We start from the raw sequence: 18,031 nt of genomic DNA, 5'->3' as shown, positions 1-18,031 counted from the left end.
CACTAGACTTTTGAAATATACCAAAATAACATAAACTGCAAAATCTATACTTCAAAATGTGAGTTCTTGTTAAATATTTTCTATTCTCACAGTTTCGATTAGATTTAACAATCAGTGTTTGGTAAATATTTGACCTAAACCAAACGTACTCACTTTTCTTTTGATAAATTAAAGGACCAAAACTGCACAGATAATACTTAAGAGACTATAATGTATCTATTACCAAAATAAGGGACCATATTTGTTATTTTCTCGAGAAATGTCAAAAGTGTTTTGTTGCCAGGAAATTGCCTTATTAGACAATGTGACAGTGCATCAGCAATCAAAGTCCAGATTCGAACATGTGATACCACACCGCAACTCACCTACTATAAATTCCATACCAAAACTTCGTGCCAACTAAAAAGTGTCACGTTCACTTAAGATTTTATACCATAATTAGTTTTTTTTTTTTTGTTACTTTATTATAATACTGCCTCTATCCATAAGATGTAGTTTCCACATTTTTATATTGGTTCCAAGTAACTGCTTTTACAGAATCAAAAGGTATTACTCCCTCTATCCCCAATGTATGTGTCATAGTCGGAATTTTAAGATTTAACCTTTTAAATTTTAACCGTGAATTCAGACATAAAAGTTTTAAATTTTTTTAAAAAATAAAATTTATATATTTAAAAACTACGTTAAAAGATATTATAAATCACAATAATGAACAACTTAAAATTTAAAAGGCACATAAAAAATTCTGATCAAAGAAACACTTGGTTGACTCTCGAAACCCGAAAGGTGCCACATAAATTGGGATAAAAGGAGTAATTATTTTCTTTCAAATTCATCCCTATTTATATAGGTAAGTGAGTTTTTATGTAATCAAGAAACTAATAGTGTAGTATATTAAATAGGTATTACTCCCTCCCTTCACTTTACTTGTCATGTTTTGACTTTTCACGTTGTTTAAGAAATAATAATTAAGATAGGTGTTTTACTACAATACCCTATTAAAATGGTGTATAATTGTATTGGAGTTGGGAAAATGATTTGAAATGAGTAATAAATGCTAAGGGTAAAACAGGAAAAAAAATTATCTTACCTTTATATGTGAAAATTGACAAGTAAAAATGAAAATCCATAAAGGGAATAGTGGACAAGTAAAATTGAACAAAAGGAGTACTTTAATTAGAGTAAATTAGTCAAAATATCTACTCCCTCCGTTCACTTTTACTTGTCACGTTTTGACTTTTCACGCTGTTTAAGAAATAATAATTAAGATATGTATTTTATCATAATACCCCTATTAAATGGTGTATAATTGTATTGGAGTTGGAAGAATGATTTGAAATGAGTAATAAATGCTAAGGGTAAAAAAGAAAAGAAAATTTGTCTTACCTTGATATGTGAAAATTGACAAGTAAAAATAAAAATCTATAAAGGAAATAATGGACAAGTAAAAGTGAACGAAAGGAGTATATTTTTTTTTAAGAATTAATATTTTCTTAAGGAGTGTGCTGCCAAAAGCCGTAAGCTTCTCTTTTGTCTTTTATTTAATTTGGAGAAATATCTTTTCATTAGTTTCTCTTATATACGAATCACCGTTGAGGAGTTTCACCTGTCTCATGATCTGCTTATGTCATATCCATGTCTTTTCCAAGACAAATTATTCACATGAAGTCCTAGACCCTGCCTCAAGTTAATCAGAAACGGCTAATTTTCTTCTTTTTAAGTTCTCAATCTTTAGGGTTAATAAAATTAATTTCACTTCTGCTTCTGCCTTTATAATTTTATATGAATTTTATTTGGAATTCAATTGAAAGATAATGTGATGGTATTTAAAATAGACTGTTATTTTTGGTCCTGTACTTGAGTAGTCTCATGGGTGTTTCGAGATTTTTGACCAACTCTTTTTATAAAATATGTATTTGAAAGTTTGTTGTATGCTAATTGTTTTGACTGATAAGATAAATAAATATTGATTAGGAAGCAATGCAGAAGCTTTTCCAAAAATGTTGTTCTAGGTTTCGCCCAGCCTTCATCAAGATAAATTCAACTATTATCTTTTTTAAATATCCATTTATTATGATTATTCTTATAAGCTTTTTGTCTAATGAGAAAATTAGATAAAAAGAAGGATAAAAGGTTTTGCAGCCATAAAAATATTGTGCCATTTAAGATTGCAAATTCTAAATTCTTAATCTTTAAAATGTTATATTAAACTATGTCATATAAATTGAAACGAATAAAATAATAAATCGGTTTTGAAAAAAAATTATAACTATATATTGGGCCTATGCGCAGCACGGGCATCTCCCACCTAGTAATACTAATACAAAGCAGATTTCAAACTGCTGCAAAAACAGTTTAATCAGCTAACATCATTTTTGATGAATTGTTCCATTGCACTAATTAGATAGAATTAAAATAGACAAATAAGACTATTTCAACAGTCACAATGGATGATATCGTGTTGTGAAAAAAATAAACTGTTACGATTGAATACATGTGATAGGCTTTGACAAAAATAATTCTAACGCTTCTTGATATATTTGCCTAAATAATTTGCATACTATTATTCTTAATTAATGAGATGTCCAAAAGTAAAGTAAAAAAACTTCCCTTATCTTAATGTATCTGGAAAAAGATAAAGAACAACATAAGAGAAAGTGCTGACTGAAATATCAAATTTGAAGTTCTAGCTAGTAACAAACTTGAGGAAGTCCTAACTACTAAATCCCTAAATCTAAGAAATTAAAAGAATTTGTAGTTGCTAACACCGTTTTCCAGCAATTTTTCTTCGAGCTTGGTTTCTTTATCCTACAACTCATTGAGATGATTTGAAGCATCGAATCTATCTCTCCTCAAATCACATTCATGATTTTTTTTTGTACCTCAAGTTGTTTAATGTAGTTTGTTCACTCTTGTATATGTTCTCTCATCTCTTCCAACTTATTCTTCATCGCTAAGTTTCTCTCGTACGTTGTCCATTCCCGATCTTGGTATATATGTCAAACTTGAACAACATATATACTGCAATATTTAACACAATTAAATTAAATCGATGACATCTAAAGGAAAGAAAGTTTCAAGTACTTTGAGTCTATTATCCAAGAAAATGGGGAGTTTGACGATGAAGGCACACATCGTATTGGTGCAGGGTTCATACTGATTTGAAATTGTTTGTCCTTATACCGAGAGTCTATCGAAAATAACCTCTCTACCTCCCAAGGTAGGAGTAAGGTTTGCGTACGCTCTACCCTACTCAGACTCCGCTTTGTGAGATTTCACTTAGTATGTTGTTGTTGGCATATTTGAGTTTTATAAAAGCGAACCTCAAAGAATAGAGTAGAAACATGCCCCGCTGGGCCTTACCTTACTAATCCTAATGAAACTAAATCAGATACTAAAGAGCTTGTCGCATTTTAAATACATTAACAATTTCTTTACTTTTCTTATTTAAACTATATTTATAATTTTGTCCATGAACGTACTATAAAAATCTATATAAACAAAAAATAAAGAACGAAGAAGAGCAACATTATTGCTAAGTTCTTAAGAAAAGCAAAGAACTAAGAGATGCACCCAAAGTGAAAGGGAACTAATGTTAACAAGCCTCACTCAGCTTTTGTTATTATTATTATTATTATTATTATTATTTTTTACTTTTCTTATGTCAAAACATATGTTGTAATTTTTTTTAAGGCATAATACATTAATTGACCCTCAAACTTGGTCTCATTTTTTAAGTACGCTCTCCAGCTTTAAGTGTGCACAAGTAGACACCTCAACTTGTCTCCACTTTATCAGTTGAACGCTTTAACTTACAAAATGATCATCTAAGCACCTCCAAAATTTATGTGCCATGTCAATATTTGTGTTCATGTGTTCAACTTTTTACAAGTTGAGGTGCTTACTTGTGCACACCCAAAGTTGGGGGGCATACTTAAAAAATGAGGCCAATTTTGAGGGTCTATTTATGTATTACGCCTTTATATATATATATATATATATATATATATATATATATATATATATATATATATGCCAAGCCCTTGAGGCCAGCCCAACCTAGCTTGCTATTAGGTAGGGTTGGGTTAAGATTATTCAAGCCCATTTAAATTGAGGCTTATAAGCCCAGCCCAAGTCAGCCCGTTGTCCCTTGAGGCTTGATCGAGGCTGGCCAAAAGGCTGTTTATAAGTTAAGAGTTAATAGATAAGTGTGAAAAAAAATTTAGGAATAGTGGTTACTGAATAAGTCTTAATATCTCACACAATACTTTATTTATTTAGCGTTAAATCCTAATCACCAAGTATAGAAGCTGCATTCTCGATTGTGATTTCATGTGAATTCAAAATTTAAAAGAAAATTGTGAAAAAGAAGTAAAAACTAGGAATATTGATTACCGAATAAGTTTTAGTATCTTACGCATGAATACTATCTACTACTAAAGTACCTAATCACCAAGTATAAAAGTTACATCCATCGTGAAAATGTCCTAACACTTGTTGGCTGTTGCTACTCGAATTGGTTGCACTACGTTACCCAAGTTCAAAGAGGTAACATTTCTAAGTAAATGTAAATATTATTGATTTTAATGCATCTATTTGATAATGTTTAACTAATTAAATCTGCATATGAATGTAGACGAAGATGAAGTTGTTAATTAAGACAATTTTAATTATCACAGTGAATCAGTTGTGCTTTACTATTTGCTGGTGTTGAATAAGCTATAAGTTGTCGTAGAACTATGTGCTTTCATATAATCATATGTTAGAAATGTTAACAAAGCGACATAATTATAGATTTGACTATTAGATTGAAAAGAATTCTTTTTATAAAAAGAAATTGAAAAAAAAAAAATGAGGAGCTAGCCCACTCCAGCCCACAGTCCTTCTAGGGTTGGGTTGGGCTGGCCATTTAAAGGCCCTTGAAAATGAAAGGCCGGCCCGCTCTACCCACCAAATTCGTTGGCCGACGAGGCTTGGGCTGGGCTGACCCGTTTTGACAGCTCTGATGTATAATATGTGACACTTTATATTTCGTTTCTAAGTGTTTTTGTTCTCGTTTTTTGAAATCTTAAATCTATAAACCAACCATGCTTTGAGGAAAAATTATTTTGGTTCCTGATACTAAGAAATTATATTAAAAGTGATTTCAGAAAATATGTTTAAACGATGGTATTCATTTTAATTTTTAAGAACACACTTGCCCGATCGAGGAGATCATTAATCAGTAAATATAGGAGATCGATAATAATATAAAATACCGGTTGAGATACTTGTAAGGTCATTTTCTACCGTTCAAATTTTGTGATCTTTTTGGTTATTAGCATGTTAAATTGAATTTTTATTTGAATTTAAGTTGCTTTTACTCTACTATTACTATTACCTTATCTTATTTAATTTAATTTTGAAGGGAAAAAAAAGAAAAAAAAAGTGTGCCTCTAGTTTTCTATAAGTTGAGTAGACTTTATATTTATTAAATAATGTTTGAGTAACTTTTGTGAACTGTATCTCATTTTAATTTTAAACTAACATACTGTAAAACGATTTGTTTATTTTCTCAACACTTTCTTACTATTATAGCTAGTTACAATGGTATTTAAATCATTTCTGTTTTAGTTTTTTTTTTTTTTTTTTTTGCTTGAGTTGCTTTAAAGAAAACGAACTAAACATACCCTAAATAAATAAATAAAAATAATTAATAAAATAAACAAGAAAAACTCTCTTCCTATATGTTATTATTTCCTTATTTCATTTATCAAATTTTCCTTTTCTTTGTCCACTCTTTTCTTGGAGTTGACTTTTCTTAAATTTTCCATTGTTTTCCTAGGCGGTTTTCTTTCATTTTGTAGCTTCTCCCTCTAAATATGGTAATTCTTATTTTTAGTAATATTTACATTAATTTGTACGAGTAAAAGAGAGACGAAAAAATAAGGAAAAAATTAAGGCATTGGCGTCTATATAAATCAAATGAAGTACATGCATGTGATAATTAAGGTGCCTCTTTCACACAAATTCAGTTAGGCTTCGTTAATAACGTAAGTTTTTTTTTCTGTTTGAGTTGATCTCTTAAGTTCTTTGTTTTTCTTAAGACTATTAATGTTGCTCTTTTCTATTATATGTTTTGCTTATTTGTGTTCTGTTACATTGGACATATCATATATATTTGAAGAAAAAATTACTTATTCTCATACCATCTTCTCAAGGATGTATTCGAAATATTTTAATGTTATTAAATTCTAGTTGCAAAAGATTATTATACATATACTCTAATGTATTTTAACGTAGTAGAGAGAGCAACCAATCACTACAAGAAAAATACAAATTTTTGAATGGACTTCTTGCGAAACAGGCTCCGATTAGCCTTTCGGGATAATTCGTGTTTTTCTAGTAGCTAGCAACCCAATCTACTTTTATCATCTCGGATACTTTGTTTAGCTTATTTAAATTTGTTATTTTTGTATTAACAGTGGTCGAGATTGATACATATACCAAAGCCAAGAATGTCATCCTCAAGAAGCAAGAACGTTGATGAGTACTGGCAGAAGTTGGAACAGGTGAAAGTACAAATAAAAGATCAAGAAGACAAAGCTAGACAACATGGTATGCAAGAAGGTGAAAATTCAATAAAACAAAGATACGAGGCCTCAATCGCTGCGTGCAACTTAAAGGATCAAGAGGACAAGGTCGAAAAGAAATTGATGAAACTCGGGGTTCCTGAAAGATTCATATAATGCTATTTATCTTTTACTAGTAGTTATTTATTTAAATGTTTAGTTTCTATTGAGTTCGTAGATATAGGGATTTAGGATATTCCAATATTTGTTATTAGGACTTCAAGTTTTATTATTTGTTGCTAGCTTTTATCTTTTAGATATTTAATTAAAGGGAAATATGCTTTATACTTGAAAGTTGCATGTGTCAGTGAATGAGAATTGATCTTTAAAAAATAACAATAAAAACTGCATTCTTTAAACACACAATGATGTAGTTCTCTTGCCACTGTTTAGTCCGAGTATGAATTAGTAAAAATTTTAAAATCAAACAAGAAGGTATATACATGTTAAAAATTGGTATTAAAAGAAGGTATTAATTTAAATTGTTTAAAATAGACAGTGTAAACGAGCATACAAATCTTTTCTCATATTCTTGAATTTCTTATGCTGAGTCCACTAAGACGTAAAGGAATTAATTTTTGTTCTTAACAAATGTGTTAAAAAATATTTATAAAACTAGTTAAATAAAGGAGCTTAATAAAACTGTTTTTTTTTAAAACATTATTAATAAGAAAAAGAAAAGATATTATATTTATAAAAAAAGAGGTAACTGGAATGATCTCTCTGAAATTATCCCAATTATAAAAGATTTGGTTAAACAAAAAGTACTTCTAATCTATGAAACCATAGGTTAAGGATGACTAACTTATGACTTTTGTCGGATTTTGACTTATAAGTGCTTATAAATTAATTTGACCAACTTATATATGTTTAGCCAAACAAGCTCCTAGGGTCGGACTTTTTTATTGTCAAATTTCAAACGGAAGAAAACATAATCAAAGCTTTGCACAACGACCCCAATTTATCAATGACCTTTTTATTGTTATATAAAAGCAAAGCTTACCTACTCAGAAATATTTATGGTTCAGCTTTACTAGGAAAAATTGGTAACAAAGTGGTTTAACTACTTAAAATTGATACATGTACATCAGCTACATCAGTAAAATTGATACATGTACATCAGCTACTAGGTTTGACCAAATCAATTACCAAATTGCCTAATTACCGAACCCGAACTTTCAAAATACCGAACCGAATATCGAAGGGCAGAGCCACATATAGCTAAAGGGGTTCGTCCGAATCCCCTTCGACGGAAAATTATACTATTTATACATGATTAAAATTATTTTTTATGTATATATAGTAGATGTTAAACCCTCTTGGGCTTCTTCGAGTGTTTACTTCATATTTTGAACCTCCTTATCGCAAATCTTGGCTCTGTCACTGATGCCCACCCCTATCAGCTACCCTTGCTAGAATATGTTTTTAAGTTTTATTAGACACTTCAATTAGACCTTATATACTTATTGGATAACACTAGCAAGAAATACATTGTCAAGGAAAAAATATTTCGTGTGCACTTTATGTGGAAAAGTAGGTCATGCTTTCCTCTTGTGGCATCGAAAAGTAGGCCAATCAATTCCACTGATTTATGTATTAATGTGAAGATATTCAACACAAATATAAGTAAGTTTTTAGATACTCAAAAAAAATTAGATATAAGAAAATCAATACAAAAAAATATGTAAACTTTAGCTAATTATGTTTCTCATTATAAGGTGCAAAACTAATCCACTCCCTTCATTCGTAATAATGAATCAATATAAAAATATGGCTGAATAGGGTCAAGCTCTAGTAAACCTACTCCACTTCCAAAAAGACAATCCTAGTTTAGACAAAGCTCTCAGTGTTAAAATAGTTTGTACTTTAGTAAATGTGGAAATCCCACATTGATAGGGACAAAGAGGATTTTAAGGTTTAAATAAGAAGACCTACCACCTTGGCTTCTTTACTTATATTATTTCTTTTCTCGGACTATTTTAGTCTGCTTTTCTTTGAGTCAATGGTCTATCGGAAACAACCTCTCTATCTCTCATGATAGGGGTAAAGTCTACGCACACTCTACTTTCCCCAACCCCCGCTTATGGATTACAATGGGTATATTGTTGTTGTTATTGATTTTAATATTATTTGAAATTTAATTCTCAAATTTTGATTAAATGTTTGTTCAGAAATTAGACACCTTTTACGAATAACCTTTTTCGTCTATAAATTCACGCTATCCCTGCAATGGCTAATTATTCTATAGTAACATTTTTGACGTTGAGTATCGTGAAAAAACTTATCTATATCCCCTAAAACACTTAAGGATAATGAATTTATTCACACCTTGAAGTTTTGTGGCACTACTAAAAAATTGTCAAAAATCGACAGCCCGCGTCGGTTTTTTCATTGAAATCGACGGGAAACCGACCCAACACGGTCCATCGGTTTTCATAGAGTTGCTTTCTGAAAACTGACGGACTGCGTCGCTTATGCGGTCCGTCAGTTTTTTATCCAATAATAATTAAAAAAAATTAAAAATTAAAAACCGACGCACTGCGAGTCCGTCGGGCTTTTTAATTTTTAATTTTTTTAATTTAAAAAGAAATAAGATAAATTTTATAAAAAACCGATGGACTGCGTCGGTTTTCTGGGAAAATTCTTGTATGCAATTGCTGCATTTTCTGCAGCCACACCTGCATAAAACCAGCACAAAAATTAGCAAAAAAACTGCTCAAAACCAACATTAAAATTCTCCAAATCAATTCTAAAGGAGCTACAACACATAAAATCACCCTAAGTAACAATCAAACACATTAAAAACTATCTAAACACATCAAATACAATCTAAATAGACCTTCAAAGTTCAAAATATTCAAATGTCCAACCCAAAGTACCATTAACTAGTTCTACATAGTTTTAATATAAGTCTATAAAGCATAAAACAAAAGTCCATTATGAAATCCAAATATACCCACAAATTATTGAGGTTATAGATATATATTATAACTTAAGAATTCTAACTTTGAAAAGCACAATCCCAACCAATTCTAACTTTGAATTCTCAATAACAATTCTAACTTTAATAACTTATGAATTTTAACTTCACTACTAAAAAAACGGAAAAAACCGTTGACAAAACCGACGTCCAGCGTCGGTTTTTTTAATGAAACCGACGGGAAACCGACCTTTTAAGGTCCGTCGGTTTTCATAGCCTCGCTTTTGGAAAACCGACGGACCACGTCGGTTTTTTCCGACGGACTGCGTCGGTTACGTAGTCCGTCAGGGTTTTATTCAAAAATTTTAAAAAATAAAAAAAATTAAAAAAACCAACGGGACAGAGTCGGTTTTATTAATTTCTGATTTTTTATCTTATATATAAATAATATATATTTTATGAAAAAAACGACGCACTGTGTTGGTTTTTCATATAAATTTTTTTATTTTAATTAAAAAAACTGTGTCGGTTTTTTTATAAAATTTAAGAATTAATTTCCAGAAAACCGACGGACAGAGTCGGTTTTCCGTCGATTTTCTGGAAAATCTGCAAAATTAATTTCCAGAAAACCGACGGACTGAGTCGGTTTTTCGTCGGTTTTTTGGAAAATTTTGAGCATGCAAATCATGCATTTGCTGCAACCACACCTACACAGAAACCAGTACCAAAAGCTGCTTAGAAACCAGTAACAAAAGCTGCTCAAAACTAGCATTAAAATGCTCCAAATCAATTCTAAAAGAGCTACAACACATAAAATCACCCTAAGTAATAATAAAACACATCAAACACTATCTAAACACATCAAGTACGATCTAAATAGACCTTCAAAGTTTAGAAATATTTAAATGTCCAACCAAAAGTACCATTAACTAGTTTTAACATAAGTCCATTATTAAATCCAAACTACTACAACTGATCATCCGGTGTCCGGGCTACGTAATCACCGTCTTCATCATATTCTGGGTTGGACGGGGGGGGGGGGGGGGGGGGGGGGGAGAAGCGGGCACACCAAATTGTCCACATGCGATGTGGCTTTTAACTTGTGCCATTAGCAATTCAATGTTCGCTTTCATGGTGTTACTTTCCTCAACTCTTTTTGCCTCAGTCTTAGCTAATTTCCTATTAAGTTCAGCAATTTGCTGTGCCATAGCTACGACCTGAACATCATCAACTCCCTCGGCTTGTCGAGAAGACCCTTCACCTCGCAATCCTGACCGAAGGCGACTTAAGTTGTTCCTTAGGCCTAGACCGTACGCTCTACCCTTTTGTACTCCCCCAACTGCTCTATACCAAAAAACTATCTCTAATTCCGGTGGAGGACGGCTCGGATGCTCAGACTGAGTTTGGCTGTACTGGTCCACATGATCCATATATTGCGTCTGTATATTAAAAAATGAAACTTAGTATATAACGAATATATCATAATTAAACTTATATATAATTACTTAAATAATAAAATTATCACTTACATAGGAATTACGAGCCCTGTCCTCAACCCATAAGGTCGGATCCGACTCCTGCTTCTTCTTCTTTGTGTGGGTCTTTAGGAATAGCTGATCTTGAGTTGACATCTGTCCCGTAGCTTTTTTCTGCAAAAAAAAAAAAAAGTTAAACATAAAATTAATAGCTCAATAATGATATATTGATCGTAGGTAACTTTAAAAGTATAAAGTTACTTACCATTGTCCTAGCCACGTGCCCCTGACTTCTTGCACCCGCAGTGTGCAAAGAGCCACCTTTCTGGGATGCACGGGCAGCCTTTGCCTGCTCAGACTTGGCGATAAACTCAGGAGTTTGGTAATATGCCTTAAGTTTCTCCCACTGTTCAGCGTTTAGCCATTGGGGCATCGTCATATACCTTCTAGCCCTCGAAAACCAATCAGACAACCTTGCACTCCCCTTCTTCTCAAAGTTTGCAGCAACCCTATCATTGTCCATTGGATCCCATGTACAGTACATCTGCAAATCAAATAGCTAATGTTAGATGATTTATATAAAAGTAAATTCAAGTTATGAAATGTATAATAAGATGCATACGTTAAACTCTCTAAACATAGCCTGTCGAGTATCATATGGGCTTTCACCCTATGAAGTATAAAAATGATTGCCATAAAGCCTCCGAACAACATCCAGCACGACTTTTGTAGTGTCGTGATCTGGATAGAACCTGCAGTTAAAAAATTTAATACATATTAGATTAAGATGAAAAAAAACGTTAGGAAAACTTAATAAAATACAATCTTACCCAACTCCCTCAGGCACGATGAAAATCCGACCCATCGCATCTCTATCTCCCGACTGTAAACCATGATGTATCGATTCCTGTATAGGAGCCGGTGCAGGTGCAGGAGCAGGAGCAGGTGCAGGAGGACAACGATGGGTCTAAGACTGGTTGGATGGCAGTGACTCAGGATCAGAGCTGCTATCTCTAAGGCGCAAATTAGATACACTTGGAGGTGTACCATTTGGAGAAGGAGAAGGAGAAGAAGACAAAGTGGCCGATGTGCTAGGAGATCTGCCACGTGGTGGGCAATACATAGGTATAGGTATAGAAGTAGGATAGGTAAATGATGCCGGCTGAGGTGGTGCCGGCTGAAAGACCCACTGACCAGACTGGCCCTGCATAGAAGAGCCAGACATAAAAAAAGAAGGCGGAGTAGACTGCATATGTGGAGCGGACGGAATGGACTGACTACTAGTAGCTGTAGGATCTATAGGTCTTTTATCTTTTCTCTTACTAGTACCTCCAGCTCTACCTCTACCTTGATCACTACCACCTGATGACATCTGCATACATAAAATTAATAACTCAATAATGATATATTGATCGTAGGTAAAAATTTAACAAGTATAGAATTGTGTTATTATCAAGTATAGAATAAACTAACATGCAACTAGTTATCCTCCCACTCATCCTCGCTTGTTTCATTTTCATCAGATGATTCTTCCTCATCGCTTGTTTCAGGTCCATCGGTCGATTCTTCCTCAACATTTTCTATGATAGTTACATCATCTTCATCAACTTCTTCCAATATGTGTTGAGGATGTTCCAAACTATTTTCTAACTCTGTGTCAACCGTTTGATGAACAACTGGTACATCATTTTGATACGCCACATCTAATGCATTATCGACCTCAATCCTCCCCACAGGCTTAGTCTTTATAACCACCCACCAATCAGCCTTATCCCTACGCAAAGGATATGGAGCATAATAGACTTGCTTAGCATTCTGTGCAATTATAAAGGGATCATAGCGATTGTATTGTCTTGTGTGTTTGACTTCAATTACGTTATGTTGACGATTCACCCTTGTACCTCTTTGGCTCGGATCAAACCACTTGCACCGAAATAATGTTATCTTCTTCTTAGGGTAACCTGGATACTTAAGTTGTATGATCTCCTGCAGCACACCGTAATAATCAACAGTTACACCGCTACCATCAGCATCGCCTTTAATGCACACTCCACTATTATTTGTCTTCTTATATTGAGAAACTTCTTCGGTTTGAAACTTGTAGCCATTAACAATGTACTCTTTCATTGTCCTAACTTCATTGCCTGGTCCAAGAGCTATATCTTTCACAAATTGGGAATGTTCTCCTATATGATAAACCTATATAATAAGGAGGAAAATTAAAATTCAATAACTTCTATGTAGCCTACATTTAATTGAAATTATGCAATGAATTTCCACACTTACAAAATCGTACAGCCAATAGGAAAACTTAGAATATATGGCTTCATCGCCCTCAAGTTCTACGAAGTAACTGCTCGACATATGCAAGATTTTCATTAGTTTCACCCTTATCAGTTACCCATTTAATTCAGTAACATAATTCGACACTCACCGAATATATACTTGAATTTCAGGGCAATTGAGCAAAACATGTGTCACAGCTGATTGCCTCTCCATACTACTCAGGGTTCATTTTGGAGGCTTTTTAGAACCTCGTCCTGGTTTATTAAAGATGGAAATTGGTGGGTAGTTATGTTCAACCCCACCCTCATCATTACGGTTGGGCCTATTTCTCATACACAACACTTGCTCTCCGAAATAATATGAACAGAAATGCGTTGTTTCCTTTGCAAGATACGCTTCACAAATAGATCCTTCAATCTTAGATCTCTGCTTAGCCAATTTTTTGCATTTGCCAATGGTCCTGCACACATGTTTAATATCAATAGGAACAGTAATTAGTTAGCAAAATACTGTTAAAGAAATAGCTAGTAAGTTTGGTTACTTACCTCTCGAAAGGATACATCCACCTAGTTTGAACCGGGCCTTCAAGGCGCGCCTCTTGTACAAGATGAATGGGAAGATGTTTCATCACATCAAAAAATCCACATGGAAAGATCTTCTCGAGCTTAGTTATAATGACTGGTATATTCTGTTCCATTCTTTGAAGGTTTTCTACCGTCAAAGTGTTAGAACATAAATCCTTGAAGAACAAACTTATCTCTGTGATTGGTTTCCATATTCTTTCCGGTAGGCGGCTAAATGCAATAGGAATCAAAGTTTCCATGAAAACATGGAAATCATGACTTTTCATACCAATTAATTTTCCTTCATTCATATCAGCACGCTTGTCAAAATTAGACGCATACCCCTCTGGCATCCGCAAATTCTTAACCCATTGACAAATCTGTCGTTTCTCCTCCAAAGTGAATGAAAAACTAGCCTTAGGTTTGAACACTTTATTATTCGCTAACTCTTGCAAGTTCAATTCAGGGCGCCTACAATATTCCTTTAGGTCCAATCTAGCTTTTGGGTTATCTTTTGTCTTGCCTTTAACGTCCATAACAGTGTTGAACAAATTATCAAAGTAATTTTTTTCAATATGCATCACATCAAGATTATGCCGTAGAAGATTATCCTTCCAATATGGTAACTCCCAGAATATGCTCTGTTTAGTCCAATTATGTTCAACACCATAACCAGGTAGTCTATAAGGGGCAACTTCTGTGACCTTAGGCAAGTGACAAACCCTCCCCCAAATTTCTTCTCCTGACAATGTTCGAGGTGGGGTATCATTTTCAATTTTATTCTTTCTAAATGCTTGTTTCATTTTCCTGAATTGGTGATCCATAGGCAAGAATTGACGATGACAATCAAACCATGAATTTTTGTGGCCATGTTTTAAAGTGAAAGCTTTACTAGTTTCCATGCAATGAGGGCAAGCAAGCTTTCCAGCAGTCATCCAACCAGACAACATCCCATACGCAGGAAAATCGTTAACAGTCCACATCAAAGAAGCACACATATTGAAATTGCTCTTAGTTGATATATCATATGTCACTACACCTTCACACCACAATTGTTTTAACTCATCAATCAAAGGCTGTAGATAGACATCAATCAAAACTTTTGGATTACGAGGACCAGGGATAACACAATTTAGGAATATATAGGGACTTGTCATACACATCTGAGGCGGTAGATTATATGGAGTAAGAAATACAGGCCAACAAGAATAGGGTGCAGCCGAAACAGAGTATGGTGTGAAACCATCCGCACACAAACCCAAACGAATGTTTCTTGGTTCACTAGCAAAATTAGGATAAGTTCTATCAAAATGTTTCCACGCTTTTCCATCCGATGGATGACACATAACACCAGGTGGCCTTCTATTTTCGTTCTGCCATCTCATGTGAGGAGCAGAACTCGGTGATGCAAAAAACCTCTTTAACCTAGGTATAATAGGTAAATAATGCATCGCCTTAATTGGAACCGTCTTCCCACTCGGTGTCCGCTTATAACGCGCATGTCCACATATTTTACATTCATTTAAATCAACATCTTGCTTATAGAACAACATACAACCGTTTGGACAACAATGAATTCTATCATACGACAATCCTAATTTGGAAACCAATCTCTTTGCTTCATAGTAACTCTTAGGTATGTCGAATTCCGGACTAACTAGTTCCCCTACAAGCTTAATCATTGAGTCCATAGCAGCTTCAGCAACAGTCCAATCTGATTTGATGTTAATCATTCTAACTGCAACAGACAACTTAGAATGCTGACTCCCTACCTAAAGTGGATGACTAGCCTCTTCTAATTCTTGATAGAAGCGCATTGCTTCTTCATTAGGAGGTTCCTCAAAATTTTGCTCAGGTTCAAACCCAGACTGTACGCCAAAAGCATCATTAACCATATCATTAACTCTATCATATTGGACGTGACTATATTCTTGCGACACACTACTTTCACCGACAACCATATTGTAAAATATACCATTGACCCCATCAGTCTCTCCATGATCAGTCCAAACATAATATTTCTGCTTAAACCCACGACTATATAAATGAACCCTAACCGCTTCCGGTTTCAAATACTTCATACACCGGCAATGAGAACAAGGACACCTAATTACCCCTTCATTTTGAAAAGGGTAAAGTGTCATTGCATGTGTGATAAACCCATCAACACCTTCAACAAATTCATCATGTACACCCACACGATTACTATTATTCATATTATACATCCACATACGATCCATCTACAAAAATATACCCACAAATTATTGAGGTTATAGAAATATTGTCACACCCCATTTTAACCGAAGATTAAAGTAGAAGTACGACATATTGGAGATTGCTGTTTTTGTTTGTTTATAAGGAGTCGCCACCTAATTATTTATGGTGAATTAGGACACCTAAAGTTTATTAAAGTTATGTTTAAAGTTAACTCTGTTTAAGGTCTGCAAAACTTAAGATTCTAGGTAAGGGTTCAATTAGTCTAAAGGGAAGGTATTAGGCATCCTTTAAGACCCATTAACAATGGTTAACCGACCGGACTTAAAATTAATTAGGCTAAATGTAAATATAGTATTATAGGAAAAAGGAAAGTAATTTTGTAAGTAAGGATAAAGTTATAGATAAATATGTAAGAATGCTATTTAAAATAGAACTTGTAAAAAAAAAAAAAAAAAAATCGTATAAAAGAGTACTTTTAATGCTATTTTGAAATACGACTTACAAATATGGTTAAGGTTTTAAGACGAAAGTATAATAGCGTTGTTTAAAATAATACTTGTAGAAAAATAGTAAGTGTACAAAAGAGCTTTGTTAGAAATAAACCAAAGAAGTGGGACATGTAATGTTTATATGTGGAGGAAATAACCAAAATTTAAAAGAGTTATTTGATAAGAGTTTTAAAGATTTATTCTAGACAAATATGTATTTTTTTTTAAAGTGTTGGAAAGAACCTGAAGTGAAGGAGTTGTTCGTCGAAACTAGTTTGCCTATTTTTAGATAAAGCTAACGCTAATGTAAAGAATAGTAGCGTCTTAAAGTTTCTAAGATATTAAGAATGAATCTTGATCCTCAAAATATGTAGTCATACTATTTTGAAATGAATTGTTCTAATAATAGGAAAAAAGACAGTATGGATATTTTAAGTAGTTAAACTTATGGAATTAATAGTTGATTTTCTTTAGATTAACCACTTATTACGAGAACCAAACCCCACTAATTTTGCCAAGGTTTAATTAATCTAAGCAAATAAACAAGTAAAAGTATCAGTCATACAATTACCAATTAAATGCACAAAAAAAAAAAAATGGAGGAGCAGATAGGTTAAATGGGATCATCCCATTTTTAAGGACTGCTGCTGTGCTACTGTTGCCGTTTGGGCTTTGGCCCAAATTTTATCTTCTATTGGTGCTGCAGGCTGGCTTGACACAGGAGGAGATTTTGTTGGGCTTTTTAGCCCAACGCCAAATGCGGAAGAAACAGAGTTCGAGGGACTCGTATGTGATAGTCATGCATAAAAACGAAAGAGAACGATTAGTATATGCTCAATGAATAATGTTAAACGCATAAAATATAAACTCAAGACATTTCAGTTGATGATGTATATCTTGTGTATATTCAAATATACTTCGCGCATACATTCATATACACGATTCTATTACAGCCAACTTATAGTATATAAGCAAACAGCTCCTGAACATGACAGCAACAAACATTTGCATCGTTTTAAGACTCGATGTCCCTTTTTTTTTAAAAGCCAAATCCTTATACGTATTAACTAAGATGTGCTGAAAATATACGCCAATGTGTACGACTGAATCCAATATGCTCGCTATATACCAACACGCAAGCGAAATCATCACAATGTTTAGACTTATCAGTTTATGGATTGTTAACCCATTGAACCTATTCAAAATGATTCCAGACGGATCACAATTAATAAATGAGCCAACAATCCAGCTTTATAAGGGCCACACGAGTAGCAAAATTACGTTTTGGTCATCCTTTCAATTCCAGTAACCCATGCCTGCTGCATTGTTTATTGGGGCTAATCCAATATGTTCATTTCGATTAAAGGAGTCAAATAATAACAAGTCCAACAGAAACTCATACCAAACTTACAATCTCTCAAGTTAATATCACCAATTAACTTTATTTAAGAGCCACAGTTACACTGCTTGG

The sequence above is a fragment of the Lycium barbarum genome, chromosome 8, assembly GCF_019175385.1.
Source record: "Lycium barbarum isolate Lr01 chromosome 8, ASM1917538v2, whole genome shotgun sequence".
In the NCBI taxonomy this organism is placed as follows: Eukaryota; Viridiplantae; Streptophyta; class Magnoliopsida; order Solanales; family Solanaceae; genus Lycium; species Lycium barbarum.
This window is presented reverse-complemented; position numbering follows the sequence as displayed.